General features: G+C 44.2%; 1 protein-coding gene and 1 long non-coding RNA gene across 2 annotated transcripts in view; both read left to right on the top strand.

The window, feature by feature from the left end:
- The window catches only part of LOC123732877 (TOG array regulator of axonemal microtubules protein 1-like), a 35,324-nt gene extending 34,611 nt beyond the window's left edge, over nucleotides 1-713 (top strand). The window contains exon 9 of the mRNA XM_045712207.1: nucleotides 237-713. The gene's annotated coding sequence lies outside the window, so the exon portion shown is untranslated. The remainder of the gene's footprint in view (nucleotides 1-236) is intronic.
- Nucleotides 714-6,557: 5,844 nt separating this feature from the next.
- Nucleotides 6,558-7,064, top strand: LOC123732879 (uncharacterized). Its single transcript, XR_006763459.1, has 2 exons — nucleotides 6,558-6,778; nucleotides 6,966-7,064. It is a non-coding gene; the product is annotated as an uncharacterized lncRNA (long non-coding RNA).
- Nucleotides 7,065-15,406: the final 8,342 nt, after the last annotated feature.

Below are 15,406 nucleotides of genomic sequence, written 5' to 3'. Positions count from 1 at the left end.
AGTTTTGATTTAAATTTGGGAAATCAACCAATGTGAAATTAACCAAAAATGTTGGTTAAAAGTTGGGTGAAAAAAATCCAATTGTGTTTTCCACATTGATTCACCGTCATCACATATATTTTTTGTTGTTGTTGAAATAAGGTGGAAACAACGTTTATTCAACCAGTTTTGGCCCAATGGGATGAATTTAATATACTGTAAGATTATATCTTTCTGTCTTTTCTCTTTTTCAACAGGAATATCTGAATAATCCCCAACTCTCTCTTATGTTTGTATCTAAATATTTGCACATTTCCCAACTTGACTATTATCCCCTCCAGTCCCCAAACTCCAATATTTTCGCTCATTCTAAGAAATTTGACACTATCATCCAAACCCCCATGTAAATGCATCTTTAAGCTGCATCGACTCCTTGTCCAAGTCCTGAATTCACTATAAGGCAATATGAACCACATTCAAAGCACTAAATTACCTTTCCTCGAAGCTCCTATCTGATCTACCAGCTCAATATAGGTCTACTGAAACCATACTCACCATCTCAGGGGGTGCTCAGATCATCAACCACTGACCTTCACACCGTCCTCAAAACCAGCAGTCCTCTTTTGGAGGCAGATTGGTCAGTGCTCCTGTATGGCACCAACATTGTGGATTTTCATCCAATGCTTCTGGACTATGAGAACATTCTTTGGACAATAAAATTAGGTAAAATGGAAGCTGGCTACAGTCTCAGTTTTATCCTCCAAGACAGTGTGAGGATGTGTAACAACAATACCTGTAGTTTAATTTCATGATCACGGCCAGATTACCGAATGGGCACGCAGGGCACCTGCCCTGTGGGCCCCGACCTCCAGGGAATATCATCATAACATCCAAAACTAAAAGTATAGTGGATGTATATTACAGTACGTGGACGTTTTACAATTCGTGAGCTCGTTTCATAATTTGTAGCCATGTTTAATATAAATTTGTGCTCATTTTGTAGAAATTCGTGAGCATTTAAAAACATTTAGTGGGGATGTTTTATATCAATTTGCTTACTGGTGCTCTTCCATGCCGTCTCGAGGAGGGGTGCGTCACTTGAGTGGGTTGAGTCACTGACGTGATCCTCCTGTCTGGGTTGGTGCCCCCCTTGGGTTGTGCCGTGGCGGAGATCTTTGTGGGCTATACTCGGCCCTGTCTCAGGATGGTAAGTTGGTGGTTGAAGATATCCCTCTAGTGGTGTGGGGGCTGTGCTTTGGCAAAGTGGGTAGGGTTATATCCTGCCTGTTTGGCCCTGTCCGGGGGTATCGTCGGATGGGGCCACAGTGTCTCCCGACCTCTCCTGTCTCAGCCTCCAGTATTTATGCTGCAGTAGTTTATGTGTCGGGGAGCTAGGGTCAGTCTGTTATATCTGAAGTATTTCTCCTGTCTTATCCAGTGTCCTGTGTGAATTTAAGTATGCTCTCTCTAATTCTTTCTTTCTTTCTCTCTCTCTCTCTCTCTCTCTCTCTCTCTCTCTCTCTCTCTCTCTCTCTCTCTCTCTCGGAGGACCTGAGCCCCTAGGACCATGCCTCAGGACTACCTTGCCTGATGACTCCTTGCTGTCCCCAGTCCACCTGGCTGTGCTGCTGCTCCAGTTTCAACTGCTCTGCCTGCGGCTATATGGAACCCTGATCTGTTCACCGGACGTGCTACCTGTCCCAGACCTGCTGTTTTCAAATCTCCAGAGACAGCAGGAGCGGTAGAGATACTCTGAATGATCGGCTATGAAAAGCCAACTGACATTTACTCCTGAGGTTCTGACCTGTTGCACCCTCGACAACCACTGTGATTATTATTATTTGACCCTGCTGGTCATCTATGAACATTTGAACATCTTGGCCATGTTCTGTTATAATCTCCACCCGGCACAGCCAGAAGAGGACTGGCCACCCCTCATAGCCTGGTTCCTCTCTAGGTTTCTTCCTAGGTTCTGGCCTTTCTAGGGAGTTGTTCCTAGCCACCGTGCTTCTACACCTGCATTGCTTGCTGTTTGGGGTTTTAGGCTGTACAGCACTTTGAGATATCAGCTGATGTAATAAGGGCTTTATAAATACATTTGATTTGAAATTTGATTTGATATATGCTCCTTAAAACCAATGAGGAGATGGCACGTGGTTATATGCTCCTAAAAACAAATGAGGAGATGGAAGATACAGGACTTGAAGCCGTCCAGTGTCACAAATAGAACCAAGTTCTATTTTAGCACCTGGCTAAGCAGATGCTTGTGCGCGTGCAATGATTGAATAACATGTATGTGTTCATTTATTTTGCAACTGGTCTGGTCAGCATGTTAGAGACAGACAGGACTCCAGTCATGTCATACTCCAAAACACCACTAGATGCCGGACATACCATTTGCATAGATGGGAATAACCAAGAATTCATGTGAAATCCATTCATGAGAATATTTAAAGAAAGGGAAAGGGGGATAGCTAGTTAGAGCACAAGTGGAAAAGGGTAGTCACTGGTGGGGACAAAAATAATGTTTGCTTCTTTCCGCCACACATTACAACAGTGGTTGTTGTATTTTCTGTTCTGTTTGATTATCACTGGATTTGGGCTTTGTTGCCCTTGTTTACAGTGACCTAAATAATGCTCAAGTAAAAGATGGTGCCTCACAACCACGACCACCCAGAGTTTATACCATTGGTTTCTACATCCAGCTTCTAATGGTGCATTTCCATACAGGATTTACCCCAGTATTTTACCCATGGATCTGGTAGACCTGCTCTCATTTGGGGCCAAGGCAATGCTCTGTGTTCTTTTCAGCTGTCTTTTACATAACAATGGCTAACTGTGAACTTTAACACCTTCTCACAAAGCAACAGACTTGAATGATGCAGAGATTTTTGATGCCCTCGCCATAAGTCCGTAGAGCTGACATTAACATAAAACCCTGGTCGAAACCCTGGAGTGTGGGTAAGTCTATATGGAAAAGTACCACTAGAGGGAGCCACATCCCCACATGTGATCCTTGATCCACAAATCTATCAGCAAGTGTCAAAATTTCTGCAAGGTCTCACAGTCTCACATCAGAATTAGACGTTCATCCATGTTTTTCTAACTTCAAATTTCAAAGTTGTTCCAAACGCTAAATCTCAAAGTGTTTAAGGTTAAATTTACGGATTAACTCCGGATTTTAAGGTTAGGGTTAAGTTTAGGCATTAACTCCGAAATCTTAAGGTTAGGCATTAACTCCAAATGGTTAAGGTAAGGGGTAAGGTTTGGGATAGGCTTATAACAAAACTATCAAAAAATGACTTTCTATCGCTGGATTCAACCATGAAACCTTTGGAGTCAGAGGCAGATGCTTATCCACATCCACAATGTCCTAGAAAAACCAAAACTTACTTAAAGGTAACAGCGCTCACTGTTGCCCCTAGTGGCCGGTTTCCACATCATATCCTGACATCCTCAGCTATGGATGGATGTCGAATACTGACTTGTATCACGGGTGATCTGCCTGCAAAACTTTGATTCCATTCCAGTCTGGCTCAGCTCAGCAAATGTAGCAATTAAACATTTGAAAACGTAGAAAATCCAATTCAATGATATTGTTGTTTCCTGAACTGAGTGAACTCATGAACTGCATTTGACTTCATTTTCAGAGTTAATTGAGTTGAAATGGAATGAAGGCCACCCTGCTAACCATGGTCCTTCCCTGTAAATCTAGACCTTTCCCATCAAAACCCCAATCCCCCATCCTTGTCTATAGTGCCTTCAGAAAGTATTCATACACCTTGACTTATTCCACATTTCGTTGTGTTACAGCCTGAATTCAAAATGGATTAAATATGTTTTTCTCTCACCCAGCTACACACAGTACACCATAATGAAAAAGTGAAAACATATATTAAGAAATGTTTGCAAATGTATTGAACATTTAATACTGAAATATCTAATTTACATAAGTATTCACACCCTTGAGTCAATACTTTGTACAAGCACCTTTGGCAGCGATTACAGCTGTGAGTCTTTCTGGGTAAAGTCTCTAAGAGCTTTCCACACCTGGATTGTGCAACATTTGCCCATTATTCGTTTCAATATTCTTCAAGCTCTATACCAGGGAGTGTCAGAGGAAGGCCCTAAAAATTGTCAAAGGCTCCAGCCACCCAAGTCATAGACTGTTCTCTCTGCTACTGCACAGCAAGCGGTCACGGAGTGCCAAAAGGCTCCTTAACAGCTTCTACCTCTAAGCCATAGCACTGCTGAACAGTTAATCAAATGGTTACCCGGACTATTTGCAATTGACCCCCTTATTTTATTCATATTTGTTATTATTTTCTGCACTGACTCTCTTCCATAGGCTCGATATACACTCACTGGACTCTAACCATACACTTACACATACTACACTGACACTCCAAAACACACACACACAAAAATGGTTTAAGGCCAACAAAGTCAAGGTTTTGGAATGGCCATCGCAAAGCCCTGACCTCAATCCTATAGGGCAGAACTGAAAAAGCGTGAGCGAGCAATCGAGGCCTACAAACCTGACTCAGTTACACCAGCTCTGTCAGGAGGAATTGGCCAAAATTCACCAAACTAATTGTGGGAAACTTGTGGAAGGCTACCCGAAACGTTTGACCCAAGTTAAACAATTTAAAGGCAATACTACCAAATACTAATTGAGTGTATGTACACTTCTGACCCACTGGGAATGTGATGAAAGAAATACAAGCTGAAATGAATCAATCTCTACTATTATTCTGACATTTCACATTCTTAAAATAAAGTGGTGATCCTAACAAACCTAAAACAGAGGATTTGTACTAGGATTAAATTTCAGGAATTGTGAAAAACTGAGTTTAAATGTATTTGGCTAAGGTGTATGTAAACTTCCGACTTCAGCTTTATACGGTATATATATATATATATACTCAGCAAAAAAGAAACGTCCTCTCATTGTCAACTGCGTTTATTTTATTGGTTCATTTTATTGGTATGTACATAACAAGATTCAACAACTGAGACATAAACTGAACCAGTTCCACAGAAATGTGACCAACAGAAATGGAAATTGTCCCTGAACAAAGGGGGGTCAAAATCAAAAGTAACAGTCAGTATCTGGTGTGGCCACCAACTGCGTTAAGTACTGCAGTGCATCTCCTCCTCATGGACTGCACCAGATTTGCCAGTTCTTGCTGTGAGATGTTACCCCACTCTTCCACTAAGGCACCTGCAAGTTCCCGGACATTTCTGGGGGGAATGGCCCTAGCTCTCACCCTCCGATCCAACAGGTCCCAGACGTGCTCAATGGGATTGAGATCCGGGCTCTTAGCTAACCATGGCAGAACACTGATATTCCTGTCTTGTAGGAAATAATGCACAGAACGAGCAGTATGGCTGGTGGCATTGTCATGCTGGAGGGTCATGTCAGGATGAGCCTGCAGGAAGTGTACCACATGAGGGAGGAGGATGTCTTCCCTGTAATACACAGTGTTGAGACTGCCTGCAATGACAACAAGCTCAGTCATATGATGCTGTGACACACCGCCCCAGACCACGACGGACCGTCCACCTCCAAATTGATCCAGAGTACAGGCCTCGGTGTAACGCTCATTCCTTCGACGATAAACGTGAATCTGACCATCACCCCTGGTGAGACAAAATCACGACTCGTCAATGAAGAGCACTTTTTGGCAGTCCTGTCTGGTCCAGCGACGGTGGGTTTGTGCCCATCACGCTGTTGCCGGTGATGTCTGGTGAGGACATGCCTTACAACAGGCCTACAAGCCCTCAGTCCAGCCTCTCACAGCCTATTGCTTACAGTCTGAGCACTGATAGAGGGATTGTGCGTTCCTGGTGTAACTCGGGCAGTTGTTGTTGTCATCCTGTACCTGTCCCGCAGGTGTGATGTTTGCATGTACTGATCCTGTGCAGGTGTTGTTACACGTGGTCTGCCACTGCGAGTATGATCAGCTGTACGTCCTGTCTCCCTGTTGCGCTGTCTTAGGCGTCTCACAGTACGGACATTGCAATTTATTGCCCTGGCCACATCTGCAGTCCTCATGCCTCCTTGCAGCATGCCTAAGGCACGTTCACGCAGATGAGCAGGGACCCTGAGCATCTTTCGTTTGGTGTTTTTCAGAGTCAGTAGAAAGGCCTGTTTGGTGTCCTAAGTTTTCATAACTGTGACCTTAATTGCCTACCGTCTGTAAGCTGTTAGTGTCTTAATGACTGTTCCACAGGTGCATGTTCAATAATTGATTATGGTTCATTGAACAAGCATGGGAAACAGTGTTTAAACCCTTTACAATGACGATCTGTGAAGTTACTTGGATTTTTACAAATTAGCTGTGGAAGACAGGGTCCTAAAAAAGGGACGTTTTTTGTTGTTGCTGAGTTTATATATATAAAGTATTTACAAATTCATCACACATTTATGATTTTATATGGGAATCAAAAAGCTTTCATGAATGTTCACCATGTGCTGATGTGCTCAGCGCTGTCAACAGACCCCATTATGACATCACAATGTAACGGAATCCTGGCCTTGATATCATTGCTGGTTCCATCTGACAAGCAAAATTTCATTTCCACTCATTTCATGATAGTTCTCTCACAGAGATAGGTTAAGTTCTTATTTTGAGAGTGTTAATATTTATCATCAATGGCTTATCGAGGAAGAAAATCAAGTGAGTTTGACAAACTCCAGAAGGAGAACTCTCAGATGAGGAGCGTCATCGAAAACTTGAGGAAGCAAAACATGGCTTTAAACCAACAGGATGACCAGGACAAGTTTTCAAGTTTTGTAAGGCTCATCAGTATTTCAAACGTTTTTCAAAAATATCACTGTGTTTATTTTGTGGTTTCATAGACATACAGTAGGCCTACATCCATAACATCTTTAGCTTAAAAGCTTTATATGACACACTGTAGAAACTATTTTGACTACTTCCCTTCTGCTATTCATTTCATACTGTACCATTGTGATCCAGGGCTATCAGGAGAGCTACCCAATCCCAGAGGGCCATCGGGGCTTCATCAGTGATGCCAGACTTCTGCAGATGCAGAGAGCTGAGAGAGAGGCCATGGAAGCAAAGCAAAGAAAGATAAGTGCTATCCATGAGAATTATGTCCGGACTGCTCTCATCGGGGGTTGGCATCACCTTCGCGCACCACTTCGTCCCCTCTATTCAGTGCATTCCGCGGCCGAAAGCTCCACCGAGGCCTTTGCCACGAAGGCTTGAACACATAGCTCTGGCCCCACTGAAGAACGTGGTGGGGTTGGACGGAGCCCAAGTTCGACCCGGATCTCACTCTCTGGAGTCCATCCAGTAAATAAGTCATTCAGCAGCAGTAGCGTGCGGCCTGTTCCCGTCCCTCCCACTGGAGCTCCCTCCAAGAGGGGCAAGAAGAAGAAGGGCAGGCGGGGAGTCAAAGCCCTGAAAGTCCAGTCGGACCATGGCTGTGCTGACAACAATGGACCCATTGACCTGATGGAGGAGGTGAGGGACATCGATGCTCACCTGAAGGAGGAGGCCTGGAAGGTTGGATGGACTTTGAAAATTCAATACTTGGATTGATAAATGGATTGAAAATTATGTGAAAACACAATGTAACCCAGACACACTGTGAAATCAACAGTGCAGTTCAAGAAGAGTTAAGAAAATATTTACCAAATAAACTAATGTAAACAATAATAATAATAAAAAAGTAACACAATGACATAACAATAACGAGGCTATATACAGGGGGCATCGGTACCGAGGTCAGTGTGCGAGGGTACAGGTTAGTTGAGGGGTACAGTGTGTGAGGTACAGGTTAGAAAGGATGCTCTCTTTGACAGCATGATAGAATAGATCCTAGAATACAGGATCTCTCTGTGTATTAGTTTATGTATATACTAGTTCTATATGCATTTCTTTGATGGGAGCATTCTTTCTGGTCTCGCCAAAGGTGGTACATGAGGTGAAGGCCATGAGCAGGAGAAGTTTGGGCTCGGCCATGTCCATGGGGGAAATAGCCACCAGCTCCTTGGGAAGCCTGAGCTCAGTGGATATGAACACCCCTGCGGAGCTCCGTGACTACTTGGATGTTGGGACCACGGTCAAGTCGCGTGACAGCCCACCCAGGCCTGCTCCCCCTCCTGCCAAGCCCAGGAGCAAACTGCCTCGGCCTATAAGGTTCCTTAGCCTGCCAAAGGCTGCAACCGGCTCAGGTCAGTCCCTCTCACGTACTCACACTAATGTAAATTAGACAGGGAGATGAAGCTAGGTAGATTGATAGAAAGACAGTAGGAAGGGAAGGGACACAAATGGCTTTAGCTTTAGACATTTTCCACACTTGCTTTGCCTGTTGCACAGTGAGATAACCTTTGCTCAAGGCTAATTATACCCTGCTTCTGAGCAGAGTGAGCACCAAAAAATGTGTGCTAAATTTAAAATGATATATTACTAACAAAGATGTTCTAGTGTTAAAAGCTACAAACAGATATGGAAATTAGTAAATACATAAATAAATACATACAGTTCACAGAGAGATAGATGTCTGCTGTCAACCCATAGACAAGAAGGCAGCCAGTGAGCCAAAGGGCCAAATAAAGAAAAGTCAAGACCAGGCCAGATTGCAGCACCTGTCCAACCCAGAGCAGGCCCTGACTAAGACCTTCAAGCTGCTCCACTCTGCCTCTGATGACTGGTGAGCATTCACTGTAGACAAGACCAATGGAGCTAGGCTAAAGGAAGCACAGTGTAGTGTCCTTGGAAATGTAGATTTGCTCCATAGAGCGTAGAAACTTCTGAAATTAAGAGACCAGAGTCCTAATTGATGAACATCATTATAATGTTTTTGGAAAATGTTGTGGAAATTGCTTACGTTTCTTTCACTGAATTGCAGGGAGAAGAAGATCGAGGGCTTGACCTCTCTCCGTGTGATGGCTCAGAACCAGTGTGTAGGAGGAGGCCTGGAAGGTAGGATGGACTTTGACAACTCCATTGTGTCCTCCTCCCAGAGTGCTAAGAACCTTGGAGTGACCCTGGACAACACCCTGTCGTTCTCTACTAACATCAAGGCGGTGACCCGATCCTGTAGGTTCATGCTCTACAACATTCGCAGAGTACGACCGTGCCTCACACAGGAAGCGGCGCAGGTCCTAATCCAGGCACTTGTCATCTCCCGTCTGGATTACTGCAACTCGCTGTTGGCTGGGCTCCCTGCCTGTGCCATTAAACCCCTACAACTCATCCAGAACGCCGCAGCCCGTCTGGTGTTCAACCTTCCCAAGTTCTCTCACGTCACCCCCGCTCCTCCGCTCTCTCCACTGGCTTCCTGTTGAAGCTCGCATCCGCTACAAGACCATGGTGCTTGCCTACGGAGCTGTGAAGGGAACGGCACCTCCGTACCTTCAGGCTCTGATCAGGCCCTACACCCAAACAAGGGCACTGCGTTCATCCACCTCTGGCCTGCTCGCCTCCCTACCTCTGAGGAAGCACAGTTCCCGCTCAGCCCAGTCAAAACTGTTCGCTGCTCTGGCACCCCAATGGTGGAACAAGCTCCCTCACGACGCCAGGACAGCGGAGTCAATCACCACCTTCCGGAGACACCTGAAACCCCACCTCTTTAAGGAATACCTAGGATAGGATAAGTAATCCTTCTACCCCCCCAAAGATTTAGATGCACTATTGTAAAGTGGTTGTTCCACTGGATATCATAAGGTGAATCCACCAATTTGTAAGTCGCTCTGGATAAGAGCGTCTGCTAAATGACGTAAATGTAAATGTAAACCACATGGACATACTGATGCCTCCATGATATCTGTTTTGCCATTATAAATGAGGTAGCTGTATTCATTCACTGCCCTATTCATTCATCTGCACAAATCTGCTACATTTGGAGAACAAGTCAAATTATTGTGTCATGTTTCTGATGTTCGTGGGTTGTACTGCTCAACATTAATAGCTGGTCCTGTGCATGTTATTATGATTCAGGTGAAGAACCTGCACTCTGCAGTGTCCTGTGCTGCCATGGCCACACTGGGTGACATGTACGTCCACCTCCAGAGGGCCATGGACAGTGAGGTGGAGGGGACGGCACGCGTGCTGCTGCACAAAGCCAGCGAGGCCAACACCTTCATCCGGCAGGGGCGCCAACTGTGCCCTGGGTCACATGGTGCAGAGCTGCACCCCTACCCGTGTCATGAATGCCCTGCTGGTCGGTGGGCTGAGGTAAAGAGGGAGAGGGGTCAATTAACACTCACTAAGGGGTAGATCCGGACTTCCACAAATGGTCACTTTGTCTCACATTGAAAGTTTGACTCGAGTGGAAGTTAGGATTCACTCCAAACAGCCCTGATGTGCCAATGCTATAGATAATTGATATATAGTGAACCTTCTGGTGCAAAATGGTCACTGCTCACTTAGGTATACCACACATTAGATTAGATTCAACTGTATTGTCATTGAACAAGTTCAAGTACAGTACAACGACATGCAGTTAGCATCTGACAAGAAGTGCAAATAAAAGAGTGCAAAAAATGTACAAGTAAAACAGTTAAGTACAATGCATGTTATTAAGTGGGATGTATAAATGTGCAATGAAGGCAAACGGCAAGTACAAATGGCAAGTCTAAATGTGCAATGAAGGCAGGGTTACAGTAGCTGGAAAGAAACTGTTCTTGAGCTTGCTAGTGTGGGAATGTAGAGACCTGTACTGCCTTCCTGATGGTAGGAGGGCAAACCGTTTGTGGCATGGATGTGAAGGGTCCCTGATTATGCCGCTTGCGCTGGAGATCTACGATGGCAGGGAGCTGGTGATGTGCTGGGAGGTTTTCACCACCCGTTGCAGGGCCTTCTGGTCAGCCACGGAGCACCCGCCAAACCACACTGTGGAGCATATAGTCAGATTGCTCTCGACCGTGCAGTGGTAAAGTTCACCAGGATCTTGGGAGACAGGCAGGCCTTCTTCAGCCTCCTCAAAGAGTACAGGCGCTGCCGAGCCTTTTGACCAGGGTTGAGGTGTTGAGGGTCCAGGAGAGGTCATCGGAGATGTAAACACCCAGGAATTTGAAGCTGGGCACACGCTCCACTTCAGTGCCATCAATGAGAACTGGGGCGTGGCTGCAGCTTTTAGACTTCCTGTAATCCACTATGAGCTCCTTGGTTTTCTTTGCATTGAGGGCCAGGTTGTTGTCAGCGCACCATGCAGCCAGGTGCTTGACCTCCTCCCTGTAGGCTGTCTCGTCATTGTCACTGATCAGACCTACCACCGTGGTTTCGTCTGCGAACTTGACGATGGTGCTGATACCGTGTACAGTAACTCAGTCGTAGGTGAAGAGGGGAGTACAGGAAGGGGCTTGGCACACCAGTGTTCAGGTTCAGGATTGAGGTGGTGAAGTTGTCTAACCTGACAGACTGGGGTCTGTTGGTCAGGAAGTCCAAAGTCCAGTTACAGAGAGAGGGATGAAAGTGGGATGTATAAATGTGCAATGAAGGCAAATGGCAAGTACAAATGGCAAGTCTAAATGTGCAATGAAGGCAGAGTATTAGGGCGGGACAATGCCAGTATCGCAATATATTTTCAATGGCAAAAATGAAAACACAAAGCAGATCTCACTCTTTGGTCCTTTAAAAACCTGCTGTATTTAAAATATTGTGTGATATAGCTTGGAAAATAAGTGAATATTACTCAGGATAACAACATAATGATATTTGTTTCCAACATTACGTCTGTTTTCCTAAAGAAGTTAAATCCTCTTCGTGTTTTGGATACTGGTATCGTCCCGGACCTAATTAGCAGTGGATGTGTGTCATCTCTACACGAGAACATTTGTTAACACTTTATATGAAAGTGATGCTCCAGAGCAGGGCCGGCTCTAGCCTCTTTAGCCTCTTGGGGAGATTTGGTTGGGAGGCCCCCACACCAAGCGGGTTCCCAAAAATTATGGCACCCATCTTGACTGCGGAGAGAAACATGTGCATATTAAAGTTAATTTCCTGTAATTCGACACTACAGTAAATGGTGACCCCGATGTGATATATCTTACAGATACTTTGGACTAAATTTGAGTTTATTCTATTCTATTATTCTATTGGGGCAGCAGGTAGCCTAGTGGTTAGCGGGTTGGACTTGAAACTGAAAGGTTGCAAGATCGAATCCCCGAGCTGACAAGGTAAAAATCTGTTGTTCTGCCCCTGAACAAGGTAGTTAACCCACTGTTCCTAGGCCATCATTGAAAATAAGAATTTGTTCTTAACTGACTAGTTAAATAAAGGTTAAAATTAACATATATAACAAACATGTGGCCTATGTAATGGCGAATATGCAAGCAATCTATATTTTTTAATATGGTAATGACTCGTATTAATGATTTGATCAAAAAAGGCAAGAATGTTCTCACATTTGATTCGAATAGGGATGAAATTCTTTAGTACTGGCAATATGCACTGAGTATACCAAACATAGGGGGAGGGGGGGGTCTGGTGAACATGTCAGGGGTTCTATGGCCACAGGCAGAACAGCAGAAACAGGGTCAGCAGCATGACCAGGTGGACTAGGGACGGTGACATTCAGGAGTCGTCAGGCCAGATAGTCCTGAGGCATGGTCCTAGGGCTCAGGTCCTCCGAGAGGGGAGAGAGAGAGAGATGGGAGAATTAGAGGGAGCATATATAACATCACACAGGACACCAGAAAAGACAGGGGAATTACACCGGATATAACAGAATGACCCTAGCCCCCCGTTAAAAGGCACTTAAATATTAATCACCCTCTGAATGGCACACATACACAATCCATGTCCATATTGTCTCAAAACTTAAAAATCCTTATTTAACCTGTCACCTACCCTTCATTTATACTGATTAATGTGGATTTAACAAGTGACATCAATAATTGGATTCACCTGGTCAGTCTGTCATGGAAAGAGAAGGTGTTCTTAATGTTTTGTATACTCAGTGTATTGACATGCATAATCAAAAATACAAGAGAATGTTAATTCTAAAGCTTGCTGTGCTTTTACTCGGGGAAAAACTTATAGCAACACAGCAAACTACTGATGAACTTCCCAGAGGAATTCAGAGCGCAGCATAGAGCAATTGGAAGCAGAACTTCAAGCATATGAAAAGAGCATGATCAGACTAGGTCATTTCTACATGATGCGCAGCGAGATTTATTAGAACAGAGCACAAATAGGGTCCAAAGCGACATGTTTGACTGAGATGCAGATAGCTGGACAGTCAGTCCCACCTGGGGTGTGGCCATGCCAGAGTATGTGAGCAGATTGAGGAGTGGAGCTTGCTCTATTTGACTGGATCGTGGAGCAAGTTTCCCAGAGGCTGGAGCTTCGGCTTTCTCGCCCCCTCCAATTTCTCTCCAGTAGTGCTCCAGTAGCACTCATTTTACAAGCTCAGGGCATGCCTGGCCCAGCATGCATTTGTAGTCTACTTGTGTGCTGCTATAGCACCTTGCTTTAGCTACTGTCATCTAATATTCTAAATATCTTCATAAAGAAGCTGATAAAACACACAGGTGAAAAATCAAGGTGACTTACAAAGATGAGGAGGACCAAGAGCAAGAGAGGGAGTGCGGTTATGTATTGTCCACAACTAAAGAATGAAAAGACAGGTATCCCGAAAGCATGTACTTACTACGTGTACATGCTAACAGAAAGGAACGAGGTGGGTAGCCAGCTAAGTGTGTCATTTTAGCACATTATTTATGAACAAAAATAATCTCTAAAAAGTTCAGTTAATTTTCCTTCTATTATCTATACAATAGGCCATCATTGATGGCATGTTAACTAACTCTATTACCTCTTTCAAGGAGCGTTCTGTTTTGATAGGGATATTTGACCTAAAATCCTTTAGGCCTACCTACAGAAAAAAATAAAAAATAACTATGCATCCCTGCCCAGCCTGGCATTAGTGGCCCAAACGGTGTTTAGCATCCCAAGTGGCTCTGCAAGAGCTGAGAGTAGTAAGATGTCATTTTCTATAATAGAGTAGGGCAGGGCGTGACAGGGGGTGTTTTGGGTAGTTCTATGTTTTCTATTTCTATGTTTAAGTTGTAGTTTGTCTATTTCTATGTTGGGATTGTTTGGGGTTGATCTCTAATTGGAGGCAGCTGATCGTCATTGCCTCTGATTAGAGATTTTATTTAATTAGGGGTTTTTCTCATTGTTTGTGGGTTATTATCTTTTGAGTAGTGTGTTTTCCTCTCTGTGTCACGGTTTGTTGTTTTCAAGTATTTATGTGTATGGCATTCAGTTTCACGTTTAATAAATATGTGGAACTACGGACACGCTGCATTTTGGTCCGCTCCTTCGAACAGCCGTGACAGAGGGTATTCTCTGCGGCTGGCCTGCTCTCCAGGCACAATCACATGAGCCTGAAGCTACAGACTCTGGCCAAACTCATGTTCTAAAAATGAATTCAAAGGCACTGTAGACTGAGCCTAATGAGGCATTTTTCGTTTAATTTGTATTTAATTCTAATTAAGTCAAACAGTATGTATGTGCAATTAATAGACTATAATGATTTAATACAACAAAATGTTGTTTAAATTCTGATTGCCTAATGTTCCTGCCAGCTTACACGGAACCCAAACTGCCTGCGCGCTTGCGCCATCGTGTATCAATTTATTTTGCCAAAGCAATCTTGACACGCAGGTTAAAATATGAAAACAAACTCTGAACCAATTACATTAATTTGGGGACAGGTCGAAAAGCATTAAACATTTATGGCAATTTATCTAGCTGGCTTGCACTTGCTAGCTAATTTGTCCTATTTAGCTAGCTTGCTGTTGCTAGCTAATTTGTCCTGGGATATAAACATTGAGTTGTTATTTTACCTGAAATGCACAAGGTCCTCTACTCCGACAATTAATCCACACATAAAACGGTCAACCGAATCGTTTCTAGTCATCTCTCCTCCTTCCAGGCTTTTTCTTCTTTGAACTTATATGGTGATTGGCATCTAAACTTTCATAGTATTACCACGACGACCGACAACACAGTTCATCTATCAATCACCCACGTGGGTATAACCAATGAGGAGATGGCATGTGGGTATCTGCTTCTATAAACCAATGAGGAGATGGGAGAGGCAGGACTTGCACCGCGATCTGCGTCACAAATAGAACTGACTTCTATTTTAGCTCTTGGCAACGCAGACGCTTGTGGACACGACTCAAGCTGTGTAGTCAGGGTATCAGTGTGTCGCACTCACAAATGCTTCACAACTGATTTATTTGTAGGTTATCGACTGTAAGGCGTGGGTGTTTGCTGACGAGTAATCAAGTGCAGGAAGCAGCGATTCAGGGTATTGGCTTTAATAGGCACAATGGCTAAACGACAAGCCAACCCAAACAGCGCACAGAGCGCACTACCAAACAAAGTGCCCCAAAAACAAGGGACAAAACACAGCTTGCGCAAAACACACGCAC

Source organism: Salmo salar, unplaced genomic scaffold (genome assembly GCF_905237065.1).
Source record: "Salmo salar unplaced genomic scaffold, Ssal_v3.1, whole genome shotgun sequence".
Lineage (NCBI taxonomy): Eukaryota > Metazoa > Chordata > Actinopteri > Salmoniformes > Salmonidae > Salmo > Salmo salar.
Note: the sequence above shows the minus strand (reverse complement) of the source record. Positions and strands in the feature narration are given on the sequence as shown.